Here is a 14,688-nt window from a genome sequence, read left to right as displayed (position 1 = left end):
TCATGTTGGAGTTGTATAGAACCTTGGTGAGGCCACAGCTGGAGCACTGTGTGCAGTTCTGGTCGCCACATTATAGGAAGGATGTGATTGCACTGGAGGGGGTGCAGAGGAGATTCACCAGGATGTTGCCTAGGATGAAACATTTAAGTTATGAAGAGAGGTTGGATAGACTTGGGTTGTTTTCATTGGAGCAGAGAAGACTGAGGGGCGACCTGATCGAGGTGTACAAGATTATGAGGGGCATGGACAGGGTGGATAGGGAGCAGCTGCTCCTCTTAGTTGAAGGGTCAGTCACAAGGGGACATAAGTTCAAGGTGAGGGGCAGGAGGTTTAGGGAGGATGTGAGGGAAAACATTTTTACCCAGAGGGTGGTGACGGTCTGGAATGCGCTGCCCGGGAGGGTGGTGGAGGCGGGTTGCCTCACATCCTTTAAAAAATACCTGGACGAGCACTTGGCACATCATAACATTCAAGGCTATGGGCCATGTGCTGGTAAATGGGATTAGGTAGGTAGGTCAGTGTTTCTCACCTGTCAGTGCTGACTCAATGGGCCGAAGGGCCTCTTCTGCATTGTGTGATTCTGTGATTCTGTGATTCTGCTTGCGCCATATTCCAAGGAACCATGGAAAGTTAACTACAGGCACTGCCCATGTTGTAGTTTATTTGGATGATGTTCTTGTGACTGGACTCACTGAGAAGAAACATTTGATGAACTTGGAAGAAGTTCTGAAATGTTTTTTGCAGGTTGGAGTGAGGTTGAGAAAGGAAAAGTGCACATTCCAGGGGAAAGAGGTAATTAACCTAGGTCACAAGGTAGGTTCACAAGGCCTACATTCAGCTGAATAAAAAGTGAAAGCCATTAAAGAAGCCCCAGAGCCAAAGAATACATACGAACTGAAATCATTCTTGGGGATGTTCAGTTACTATGGATGCTTCTTGCCTAATTTGTTGACAGAACTGGCACCACTGTATTACTTGTTCAAAAAAACCAGAGATGGTCATGGCAAACACCACAAGAAGAAGCTTTCACAAAAATGAAATAGTTGTTACAATAATCTACACTTCTAGCACATATTGACCAAAAAAAGAATTGATATTAACGTTTGACGCATCACTCTATGGAGTGAGAGCAGTGCTTTCCCATTGAATGGATAATGGATCTGAATGACCTATAGGATATGTGTCGAGAACATTCAGTACTGCAGAAAAAAATTACTCTCAAATTGAAAAAGAAGGCCTGGCAATCACTTCTGGTGTTAAGAAGTTTCATCAATATGTACATAGTCATCACTTTATCATCATAACGGACCACAAGCCCTTGTTAGGACTATTCGGTGAAGGCAAGGCTATATTCCCTATAGCATCAGCAAGAGTACAAAGGTGGGCGTTGATCTTGGCAAAGTATAATAATACTTTTATTCATAGACCCGGAAGTCAAATTGCAAATGCAGATGCACTCAGTCGTTTACCCTTGCAAGTAAAAGATGAGCATGTTCCAATTCCTCAGGAATTTGTTTTGTTATTGAACTTCCTGGACTCATCACCGGCATGTGCTAAACAAATTAAAGATTGGACAAATTGAGACCCGATCTTATCCAAAGTGAGAAATCAAGTCCTTCATTTTTGGTCACAAAAACAAGAATCTGATGAAATGAAACTGTATTTCCAGAGAAGATACGAGATAACCAGCCAAGAAGGTATTTTAATGTGAGGAGCTCAAGTGATTGTTCCTCCAAAAGGACAAAAGTCATTGTTATCTGAACTTCACGGTGCACATCCCAGAATTTCCAAAATGAAGGCAATAGCATGCAGCTATATATGGTGGCGGGGAATGGGTGGAGAAATAGAAAATTTAGTGAGAAGTTGTATGCAGTGTCAGCAAGTACACAAATGACCTGCAACAGCCCCATTACACCCTTGGGAGTGGCCAGGAAGGCCATGGGTGCGATTACACATCGACTATGTGGGACCTTTTATGGGAATACTGTTTCTACTTATCATAGATGCTCATTCAAAATGGATGGACATATAAGAAGTGAGGTCGCCCACATCTTCCGCTATAATAGACAAGCTATGACAAAGTTTCACAATTAATGGACTACCCGAAGTGCTAGTATCAGATAATGGAACAGTATTCGCGAGTGCTGAATTTAATTGATTTATAAGCCTCAATGGTATTGTTCATGTGGAAACATCTCCATACCACCCTTCTTCAAATGGACTCGCCAAGCGAGCAGTTCAGATGTTCAAATGTGGTATGAAGAAATTGTCTGGAGATTCTATAGCGACTAAATTAGCACTTTTTCTCTTCCATTATAGAACTACCCCTCATTCAACAACAGGTGTCACATCTGCAGAATTGTTGGTGAAGTGCTGTCTCCAATCAAGACTGAGCCTAATTATGCCAAACCGTGGGGGGGCAGGGGGGGGTGCGGTGCAGGGGGGGAGGCAGAGAGAGGTAGAATAAAGGCAGGAAAGTCAGAAAATGGGACATGATTGTCACAGTCGGGACAGAACATTTAATTCAGGAGAGAAAGTATTTGTGAAAAATTTTAGAGAAGGACCAGCATGGTTGTTCGGTGAAATAAATGCAGTAACTGGACCTCTTTCCTACCACGTGAAAGTTGAAGATCGAGTAATAAGGAGACATGTGGATCACATAAGGAGAGGAGAAAGCAAATATTCAGAAATGATTCCACCAGAGATTGAATCAACATCTCCTGTTGAAAGAACTCAACCGAGTACAAACGTGTGTGAAGAGCCAACTATACCTGAAAGAGTCAAAGAAACAGATTCACCGGTACCTACTGAAGAACCAGATACTCAGATGACTCCAGTAAGGGAGGTTCCAAATCAAACTTCAGAGGGTGTAGAGCTGAGACGTTCTACACGCATAAAGAAACTCCCAGAGAGACTGATTTTGTAAATTATTGATCTGTGTAAATAATCTGATATTTCCTTTTAAATTGTAAAATGTATTTTTCAGTAAAGGGGGAGGGATGTAGTAATCTGATGTGTAATATACCTTTTAGGCAAGTATTGTAATGTAAGATCATGCTCTTAATGCCCAAAAGCAGACTAGCACGGGCTACCTCTGTGGGAGAGTCTTGGGTTAGACACTGAAGATTGAAGATCGAGTTTTGAGTTGTGAGCGCACAAGTATAGCTGCTCGAGTTTCGCTTGTAAATAAACAGCATGTGTTTATTCTAACAATGGTCTACTGATGGTTTCTGTCTCTATACCAACTCGGTTACCCCAAACAAGTGCGCAACACGGATCCTTTCACCCCAACAGGGCACTGGATCTAACAGCGGAGGTTAAATTTCGGGCTCACTAAACTCTGGCTGTCCAAGTGGTGGCTGGCACTCTCTGGAATGCATTAAGGGGCCTTCAGACTTAACCAAGAAAGGTTCTTAGTACACCCAAGCTAACCCATGCTTCTCTCTCATGCATCAGGAACATGGAGCTAAGCTGTATGCCTCACGGCTTACAGAGAGCAAAGACGAAGAAGAGGAGAGCTACGGAGGTGCTGGTCAGAGGGAGGAGCAGCACCCAAAAGAAGATGGGGCAGCTGGGGCTCCTGCGCATGTTGCTGAAGAGCCACAGTGAGCCATCGCTCATAGGCGCCTAGCTAGACCTAGGGTCTATAGATGGTGCTTGTCATTCCTGCAGAAAACCGAGTGGCAAGTGTCACCGAAGACTACACATGTCTAGGGTCCACAGAGGCTGCAGGGTAGGCTCCTCGGGGACAAGGGCTACCCGCAGAGGAAGTGGCTGATAACACCTGTGCGGTGGCCTCAGACTGCAGCAGAGAGAAGGCACAATGGCATGCTGCAACTCGCACCTTTGTGGAGCAAACCATTGGGATGCTGAAAATGAGGTTCCAGTGCCTGGACCGGGCTGGTGGAGCCCTGAAATACAGTCCACAGAGGGTGTCACACATCGTTGTCCCTTACTACGCCCTTTACAAACTGGCACTGCAACGGGGAGAGTTGCTGGCTGAGGAGATGGAGGAGCTGCATGTCTCCTCCAGTGAGGGTGATGAGGTCCTCAAAGGCAAGGATGATGGCAATGAGGCCTTCATGTTGTCCAGATGAGGCAGGCTCGCTCAGGAGGGCCTCGTAGCTGATAGATTCATTGAGGATGATGACGAAATGCAGTGAGAAGATACCATAGATCCTTACCTTGCATCTGTGAATGTTTGACTCCTGTATGGCTGCTGGCAGCGCACATACCCTCTGTGATAAGGCTCCTGTCATGAAGACGCAGCGGATGCCTATAGTCCCTACATTCCAGGAAGATGATGACGCAATGCAGTGGGGACACTCCATAGATCCTCACATAGCTTATGTGAATGTCTGACTCCTGTCTGGCTGATGGCAGCTTGCTTGCACTCTGTGAACAGGGTCATATCATGGAGATGTAGTGGGATCTCTTGATCCCATGGCATCCTTTGTGAGCTGAGCCCTTTCAGGACCACACTGTCACCGGACACAGATGCTGATGAGATGGGGGCCAGCTGCACCTGAAAGGTGCTGAGAGCACAGAGAGAATGAGGGAACTCTGTGCTGCCGGCCCAGGACATTCTGGCAGCAATGATAAGTCCCATCGAGGTGCAGCAATGGAGTTCAGCCTGTGCACTGGACCAAAGTCTCCATGGCGGCCACCATCCTATCAGTGTTTACCTTGGTGCATTGAAATGCCAGCGCTATAACCTCAGACTGAAGGTGGATGGACTCCTCCATCATGCCTTGCAACCTGAGGATTGCAGCAGACAGCGCGTCCTGGTGTTCCTGAGCTTGCCTTTGCAACTCCAGCAACCAAGGTATGACCGGGTCCAGAGGCTCATGATTTGACTTAGATTCAGCAGATTTCTAGCCTCCAGGAGTCCTCTGAGTACCAGAAACCTGGGAAGTCCCTGCCGCCTCCTGCTGTGGATCAGGCAGTGCGATGTGCTCACCAGGTTGTGACCCCGAGGCTACTTTAGAATTAGGCCCCACCAAGGTGTGTGTCTCCGCGCTGATGGAGGGTGTGATGAGCACTGTGATGGCTCTTCAGTTAGGGTTTCAGCAGATTCCTCTTTTGAGGTGTCTTTAGGGCTTTAGTCATGGACAAGGGTCGGCTGTTTGGCAGATGTGCCTGAGGAAGCAAGGAGAAATAATTAGTGCATGGCAGTGGCCTGTGAAACATCATTCACATCATGGTTGTCTGATGGACGTTGCACTGCTGGATCCTCACTTGTTTGAGCACCGCTGACCTCACCGTCAGCACAGGACCAGTCCAGATCATCGCTGGCCAGCTGAATGCCTCTATTTTCAAAATCTGTGAGGACCTTGATGTCGGGCATTCCTCCACCAGTCTGCGACCTCTCCCTCTTGTTGTGTGCCAGCTTGTCCTGCATGAAAACATATGGAGAGCGTGTAAACAGAATGCCTGCCAGGCCAGAGGATAAGTACGCCTGGCCTGTGTGGGTCGTGAGTGGTCCCATGGGAGGGATGAAGATAATGAAGGTGTGTGTGAGAGAGTGAATGGTGATGTCCCTTGAATTGGCAGTGAGTGAGGGCCCTGTAGATGTGTGATGGGCTTGTGAGTGTGTGAGTTGCGAGTGAAGAGAAGAGTGACTTACCCTGGCAGTCCTCTTACGGCACTGGGTGGCTGTCCTCTTTTGCATGGCATTGGCACTGACCACCGTTGCCACCACCTCCCAAGCCAGATTGGCGATGTTGCTGCCCCTCCTGCAGCCAGACAGGGGGACATCACGCTGGGCCTCCATGATGTCCGAAAGACATTCCAGGGACATGTCACTGAATCGGGGGGCTGCAGTCTTCTTGACTTTTAGGGTGATGTCTTCTGTGCAGCAGTCCTGGGCTGGAAGCTCTGAGAGGTGTGCGCATGGCTACACTTTAAATATGGCGCCCAACATGAGGAAGCGGTGAGGTGACGGTGTGGCGGGTGAATGAGAGACCGCCCGCCTGCAACCTGGCATGTTTCTCGGGAATACGTGATTGACAAGGTGGGATTGGGATAATATGGCATGAAAAGCCGTCATTGCAGCTGGTGGGTAAAATGTTCTTTTTCCCGCCCACTACCACACTTGGTATAAATCTGAAAGATTCCGCCCTTTCTATTGTGCTGGTCAGACTGTATTCAGGTTATTAATATGGATTTTCTGATCAACCTCCAATCATGATATGGATCTCTCTACCATGTATATCATGGTCCCATGGCATGTGAAAGGCAGACAGTAAATAGAACCCACCCAACTGTTTCAGACTATTTCTGGGATCAACCTAATTAGTATTTAGTGAGTGAGCTCTCAGCTTTGAATAACATTTCTGATTTAGACCTCACTCATTTGTGGGCTGAATAAAGGATAGTCTGTTTAGTCGAAATACTGGGAGGGGCAAAGAATAGGAAAATCCTTTTGCATTTGTTAATAATGCTCGATTCTTTTCTGAAATGCTATTGGAGAAAATGCGAGGGAGGAGGGAGGTTGTCTTTGTCACTGATGAGCAGTGGGAATCTGGCTGCTCAGGTACGTGGAGCCAGTGGCTACCAATATAAATAAAGTATGTATCATTCAGCAGGTCAGCTGTGATGCTGAGAAAAGACAAGGGCCTCACAAAGTCAGGAAAGCTGGGTGATCTGTCAGCTCTTTAATGGCCCAGGTCTATTTTCCATGCCACTGACAACCTGCTGGCTTTTGGCCAGTGTGATATCAGACAGCTCAGATGTCAAATTGCTAAAAGGTGCCAGTGCAGAGGGAAAGCTGAGGGATCTGGCGGAATTAGTGGGAGAGGGGATGGGTGGAGATGAGCCTGGACTGGGAGCAGCCCATTGTGTTTTTGTGGACCAAGGAGGAGCAATTCTTCTCCTTGTGGTACCACAAAACTGTAACACAGAAAAAAACCTTGGGGACAATTTGGGGTAGCCAGCAGCAGTCCCTTTAAAGATAGGCAGTTGAATGCCAGCAAACGTGGGAATATCATGCATGACACTTGCTATGGGACCATGATACACATGGTAGAGAGATCCATATCCTGAAACAGGCAGTATTTTGAGCAGCCCATGAGAAAGTCACTATAAAAATGGCAACAGCTGAAGAGTTGGTATGAAGAGGATTGCACATTTATCAACCAATTTTAAAGCACTACTGCTCCAACAGTGGTATCTGATATTTAAAATCAGCTCACTAAGGGTTACAATAAAAAATAATTATGCATCCTGGGTGCACTGCTTCAGGCAGAATGGGCAGAATCTTTACTGACCTGACCCAGAAGGATTTGGGATTCTTCCACATTGTGGAGTTTTAACTCAACCTTGTGTATCTGACAACAAAGATCATTTCCCACAGCGGGACACCAGTCAAGCAGGGAGTCAGTCAGTGACAGCTATAACAACAGTTACATGTGCATCAAGGACAGGGTGGGAGGACAGGGCAATTGTGGGGGAGGTGGTGTCAGATGTTGACAGTGGTTCACAGGAGGGAATTGTGATTGGAGAGGGGAGCAATCGGGGCTGAAATTAATTGCTTTTAGGGGGGGAAATCAGGGTAGTGTCAACCAGAAGGGGGTCACCGGAGTGGCGGGAGGGGGCTTGGTGCGGGGAGGTCGGGAGCCTCATGGTGGAAGAGTCTAGAGGTCTCAGGGGGGTGGGTGTTGGAATGGATTGGGCGCTGGTTGTGGGGGAGGGGGAGGAGGAAGCAGGCCCTGGTGGTGATAGGTAGATCAGAGCCTGGTGGCGAGAGGGGTGTGAAAGAGTTTGGAAGCCTTGGGGAGATCGTCGTTGGGGCTCCCAATAGCGGAATCTCCTCAGGCAGTTCCCTGGGTTCAGGAGGTAGGTATTAAGGCACTTACCTCCAAAATCCACCAAGTCCTTGTCTTGAGGAAACTGTCAGGTTAACTCTGGCTTCAGAGACCTGACCAGCAGCTGTTAAATTTCAAAATCAGAATGGCAGTGAGGGTTACAGCCTCCTCATCATATTTATCTGTGATAACACCAGCTCCACTGACAGGACATGACATTCATACACCTGACACCAGACTCCCAACGCAACTGCTGTACTCGGAACTTGATCGTGGCAGGAAACTCCCAGGACAACAGTGGAAATGCTTTAGGAATATCCTCAAAGCATCCCTGAAGAGGTCAAACATCCCTACCAACCCATGGGAATCTTGTTACCATCCAAAATGGGGAAAGTTCATTTGGGAAAGCACAGAACACGTTAAGAGACTCCGTTGGGAACATGCTGATGCGAAGTCAACAGTGCACAAACTTCCAAACAACCCCATCTACCAACCCTTCAAACATTACCTGCCCTGCATGTGGTAAAGTCTGCAGATCACACATTGGACTGATCATCCATGAAACTGGAGTGGAAGTTGGTGGACCTAAAGCCCTAGGGACTGCCTAAGGAGAAGGAAATCATATTTAAAGCTGCAACCCGCCTCCTTGGATCAGGTTGGTCACCCACCCACCTTTTGGCCTCAGTTGAAACCGGAAATGAGGATAGGCTTGTATCAGGAAACAGATTTCTGAGTCTTTAACTCACCACCAACCCATCTCCCCATGTCCCATCCAACCCAAACCTGCCAGGGTTTTTAAGACATTTTCCTGCACGATAGAAGGGATTTCTATAAATTCATGCCTAGCGTGGAGATTTACTTTCCAAGATATACACATTTGGAAATGTTGATTTCTTGAGGCTGTGAATACCTTTGTATGCTGGAAGTGCCAGACTGCACAATCAGTGCTTTCCTTTCTCCTTTCAAGGACATTTGCCTTGCTGAAATCATATATTTCTGCCTCAGTCCTCAGGTGCCAGATGAACTCAAATTTGATCATATTATGGTCATTTTTCTCCAGACATTCCTTTACTGTTAAACTATGAATGTCACCATGATAACTTGTAAGAACAAGTCTGGGTGAAGTATTGATTTGAGGGAGTATTCACAAATGCAGGTACATTGACAGGATGGGCAGAAAAGAAGAGTTGAAAGATATTTGAATAAGAATCAACTCATTTCCTATAACTGCATTAGTGCTTGATTTTCGTCAGTAGGATGAACACATGTCTCGTCAGGGCAACTAAATCACTAAGCAAGCTGCACAGCAGGTGTCTGAAAAAACAATGTAACATCTGAGCGCTCATTGAAAAGAAGATCTGGACTGTAAAATTCAGATCCTTCATGCTCAGTTCTCGGTGCAAGGAGCTCAATTGTGGTGAGGGCATTGGTGCACGCACAGGGGGCATCTGCAGGAAGAATCAGAGTATAGGCAGATTGCAACTTCAATCAGCGTGTAATGCAAATTGACAGCAGCACTGGCACTTTGGAGCTCAACACTCCAGTTAATGCCGTAATATCACACAGATAAAATGCGTTCAGCAGCAAGAAGGGCCCCCCCTTCTAAGCACTATTAAAAAGGATCACCAACTACTTTCAAGTTGCATACTGAATGATTTCAATTGTAGGAGTATTTGGTGGTTTCTAGAGTTCTTTATTGTTGCTAAAATCTAGGGGGAATGAGGTGACACATGCTGAAGGACTTTGTCCTGACTTCAAGGATTCAGTACATGAGATGCCGCATCATAGCTGATATTAATATTATATTAATTGATTGTTTAATTGTATTCATCACTGGAGATTCATGTGTGCTTCCATAAATGTGGAATCAGGCAAAAGTTGGGTTAGACTTTGGAGGTGCATATTTGTAATGTGTATCTCTGTAAATAAAAAGACTTACAGGTGAGTAAAAACTATGGGTTCCAAGCCCTGTGCAGAAATCTGTGCCAAGTTGGCGCAGAACTCCTTCATGCTCCTTGACATTGACCACAGGCTTTCTGGCAGGCCTGCCAATGCTGTAAAGCCCCATCCTTACCTGAGGCTATATTCTACCTAGGTTCTAGTCTTACTCCGGGTTTACAACTAAGCACAGAACAACCATGTGGCTTAATCAAGCTTTTCTTTATTGGCTATCACAAATCACTACAGGTATACTCACAAAACTGGCTATTGGCCTTCTGGCATGCAAGAGTCCATCCCTAGCTGGTCAATCCACTAAACGAATCCTCTTCACGTCTTCAGTGGCTGACCAGGCCACTACTTCCTGATGATCGCCCTGACACTCTCGGGCTCCTGATGCTTCACACATGACATGTGAAGTATGTCACTCATGCCGAGGCTCTGTCAGACAGCAGTGGCACATATCTCAGTTCAAGTTCATAAAAGTTCAACCCTGAGCCAAAAAACATCAACACTTATATTCCTTTGTCTGCAGAACCTTCTTGAAGATAAACAGTCTCAGTTCTTATCTTATCCAGCCCAGAGTTTTTGCAGGTAAACTATTTTGTCCATTAAGCAAAAAGCAGAAAAACACATTTTTAACCTTTATCCAATTAAGCAATCGCATACACTATGTTTTTTTCCATTTCTTCCGTCACTGTTTCATCACCCTTTGTCCATCTCTGCAATGAGGACTGCCAAGTACCCTTTGCAAGTCTGAGTATTACATCTAAAGCAACTTCATCTACAAGCATCAGTAAAAATTAAATTAAAAGAAAACATGGGTTAAAAATGGGATTAAAATAAAATTTAAAAGGAAATCGGTTGACCTTAAGTCTTAATGCACCAAGCATTTCATTATGCATACCCATCAACCTTTTTCTGTAGGCCACCAAATTGAACTCCTCATCTGAGGTCTTTGCTGCAGAACTTATGTGTGACTTTGCCCTGCAGCGAGCCGATACCTGCCCCTTCCCTCTGCCCAGTGTCCCATCATAAATGGATCCCAACACTATTTTATCATTTAAATTATGTACAGTATCAATATCTGAGCTGGTGATTGTGAGTGTGAGAGTGAGCGACTCTCTATCTTCTTCATCACAGTCTTCCTGCTCCTCAATCTTTTGCGCTTCCACCATTTCCTGGCCAGGTTGCAATTCCTGCACATCTCAAAAGAGAAAGGCACATGGGTAGGGTTCTGGCGAGGGGAGAATAATCAATAGGTTCATACTTTCACCATCTGCAGCTTGTATTCAGAGGAGAGTATGGGATGAGGGTGAATTGGATATGAGAATGAGGATTAGGCATGAAGACACCATCATCTTCGATGGTTTCAGCTCCGCCAGCCACGGCCTCAGCAGTGGCCATTTCAGTGATGGCGACCCTGCCTCCCACATTGCGTTATGGGCATGTAACTGTGCCTGTCTGCATCCAGTTAGCTCCTGCTGCTTCCAGTTATGTACCAACTTGTTCTGCAAGAGAGTGGCAAGTGTGTCAGTGGCTGCAGTGCAACATATTTGGACGATGAGGCTGTCATGGTTGAAGAGCTGGATCTTGTGTGTAAGCTGTGTAAGCTGTGTGTAAGATGTGGGTGTCAGGCTCGCAGCAGTGCTAAGTTTTTGAGGGCGAGGTGAGGCTACAAACATAATTTATGAGTTGTGATCTATTAAAGGGAAAGAGTTGCATTTATACAGAGCTTTTCACGCCACCAGATGTCTCAAAGTGCTTTACAGCCAATAGCATACTTTTGAAGTGAAAAGAATCAGATAACCTATCTTATTTTTGTAATGTTAAGGGATATATATTGGCCAGGACGCTTGGGATAACTCCCCTGCTCTTTGTTGAACTATTGCCAATGGATGTTTTACATCCATCCAAGCAGGCAGATGGGGATTCACTTTAATGTCTCATCCAAAGGACAGTATCTCCGAGAGTGCAGCACTCCCTTAGTATTGCATTGGAACACACATATGAACATAAGAATTCAGAGCAGGTGTAGGTCATTCAGCCCCTCGAGCCTGCTCCGCCATTCAATAAGATCATGGTTGATCTAATTGTGGCCTCAACTCCTCTTTCCTTCTTATCTCCTCTATCCTTTACTCTCTTGTCAATCAAGAATCTATCTAAGATAAAAGCAAAATACTGCGGATGCTGGAAATCTGAAACAAAAACAAAAATAGCTGGAAAAACTCAGCAGGTTTGACAGCATCTGTGGAGACAACGTTTCAAGTCCGTATGATGACTCTTCTTGAAGAAAAACCAGCTTATATTTCACCCCTCTCCTATTTTTACTTAGTTCTGTTGAAGGGTCATGAGGACTCAAAATGTCAACTTTGTTCTTCTCCGCCGATGCTGCCAAACCTGCTGAGTTTTTCCAGGTATTTCTGTTTTTGTTTTGGATTTCCAGCATCCGCAGTTTTTTGTTTTTATATCTATATCCCTTTGCAGACTCCTTATATCCCCTACACAATTTACTTTCCTACCTATCTCTGTGTCATCAGCAAATGTAGCAACCATACATTTAGTCCCTTCATCCAAGTCATTGATATAGATTGTAAATAGTTGAGGCCCCAATAGTTGAGGATGTGCCTCCCCTTTAAGAGGAGCAGTCTGTCTTTAAGTGGTGCAGGATAGCTATATGTGGTACTCGCCTCACACAAACTTGAGCCCCCTGCTGAGGAGTGCAGCCACTTAACAGTGCATTTAGTCTTGATGGCACACGGCACTCATGAAAATGGACAAGCAGCATGGAGTTGGCATTGCGCAGGTTAATACTACATTGTGATGCCCACTTGTTTTTGTAGGCTATCAAATATATTTTATTCAATGTTCATATACAAAGTCAAACACATTACTATGACACAGCAATAACTGGACAAATTTGGCCACAGGGACTAATGTTGAAGCCCACGCGCCTTCAATTGGCAACATTACATGAGAAATTCCACGATTCATTAAAGCAATGTTTAATTAGATTTTCAGTTGATGCAGATGCTTTTAATAGCTTCTCTGTGTCCAGTGGTTTCAGTGAGATTGACTGATATGTTGTTGGACTTCAAAGCATCGATAAAGTAATGGCCCAGGTTTTGAGTTGGTAATGACAGCAAATTTTGCTCAACTGAAACTGACAGCAACTTCTAGAGTCTGCATATGCGAGAATAACACAGAAATCCAGAGTTGCTTTCAGTGATTCTATGCTTCTCCAGAGGTTGTTGAAGCACCATAGACTGCAATTAATGGGAAATGAATTGAATTGACAGGAACTTTCACTCTCCTGCTGATAATCTCAAAAAACTTTGAAAAAGGTACATCTTATTGAAAAAGGTATAATTGGGTTTTTATCACTATACTAACTTTAGAATTACTGCTTAACAGTGTCACTGGCCCCGAGGAGCTAATTTTATACTGGTGGAATGCCAAATGTCTCCATAATGAGAAACATTTTCCACATATTTTTAAAATATTATCCTTTTTAATGTTTGTTTATCTTTACTTTAGCTTCTATCTTAATTTAATCATAATTATTCATTTTGTGATCTGAAAATTTAAATTATAAGTGCAGGATATTAAGGGGGAAAAAATTATTCACATGGCACTGCTTCAAAGTGGCGCTACGCCATGGATTCCTTAGGGTCAGACAATGCCGTGGGCCACTCAATTATATCAATGGAGAAACCTGCACGGGCCACACAGGTAGTAGCCTGTGGTGCTGTCAGCCCCCAGAGAACTTCTGTAGTTTGTGCAGCACCACTTTGAAATGGTTCTATGCAAGTGAATCATTTTTCCCCTAGGTGCTTCCATCTACCTGGTTTATAATGTGTGCACGGTTCAATGTGAGTGATTCCTTACCTGCCTGCTGACATCACTGAGGGATCTTCTTGACTTGGTGTTGGAAAAGGGGAAAATTATGCAACTAAACTTGCTAGATCTTTGTGGGCAGCTTTCTGTGGGCAGCTGTGGTTAACAGTGCACACGTTTGCATCGTCGCTGATCGCAAAACCCAGGCCTATGTAAGCATATAGCTAACTATATTATCCTCTGAATTACCAGCACTTTTGGGGTGGTAAATGGAGTAAAATAGGTGCTGAGAGGCTACCACCTCAAATCTGCCTTTATAAACCCTGCACCTGCATTATCCTCTCTAAAAGACATTTACCCCCTTTAAGGCCAGCCAAGTTGTCTGATTTATCTCATGTGTGTAGAGTGCTGAGGGTGGAGCTAACACTCATGACCCATTTCTTCTAATGGTCACCCCAAAACAACCTCAAATAATTACTGCCTGTGCCTAAACATTGGTAAGATCTGCAGGTCGATATTGAAGAAGCTATTTTGTGCGCAGCTTCAACATGTCTCTTTTTCTAATAAATTAGTTAAACATGATTTCCCTTTCCAAAACCATTTTGACTCTGCCTGATCCCATTAAGATTTTCTAGGCACTTGTCACACCATGAGCCAACCAGTCTCACTGAAACGCTGTCTTTCTCACGAGGGCTTCCAATCTCCACATTCAAAGAATTTGCCTTGGAATTCCCTCTAAATGTTACTCCCACTCAAACGGCTTCAACGAGGATCCACTTCCAGGGTTTCACTCTCACCTTCTGAGACTCTTTTCCCCTGGATTTCTGAATTCACTCAAGATTCACTTTCCAAGCATACTTTCCAATCTTTGGCCATGCCAAGCAGAACACCGCTGCTCCTAAAGCCCACAGTAAGGAGCCACCAACCTTCGGCTACCTCCCTGGGTCTTCTGGGCTTCTATCAAGCTGCTTTGCTTCAAGTCTGCTCCCCACAGCTCTCTCTCTTTCATTCAGAGTCTATTTCTCTGCTCCTGTCGTTCAACTTTACTTAACAAGATCTGTTTCTGATATCTGTCCTTGTCTCTTTCCTGGGACTGTCTTCTGGAGCC

The sequence above is a fragment of the Cetorhinus maximus genome, chromosome 2 (assembly GCF_964194155.1).
Source record: "Cetorhinus maximus chromosome 2, sCetMax3.hap1.1, whole genome shotgun sequence".
In the NCBI taxonomy this organism is placed as follows: Eukaryota; Metazoa; Chordata; class Chondrichthyes; order Lamniformes; family Cetorhinidae; genus Cetorhinus; species Cetorhinus maximus.
The sequence above is the reverse complement of the archived record's forward strand: the minus strand, read 5'-3'. Positions refer to the sequence as shown.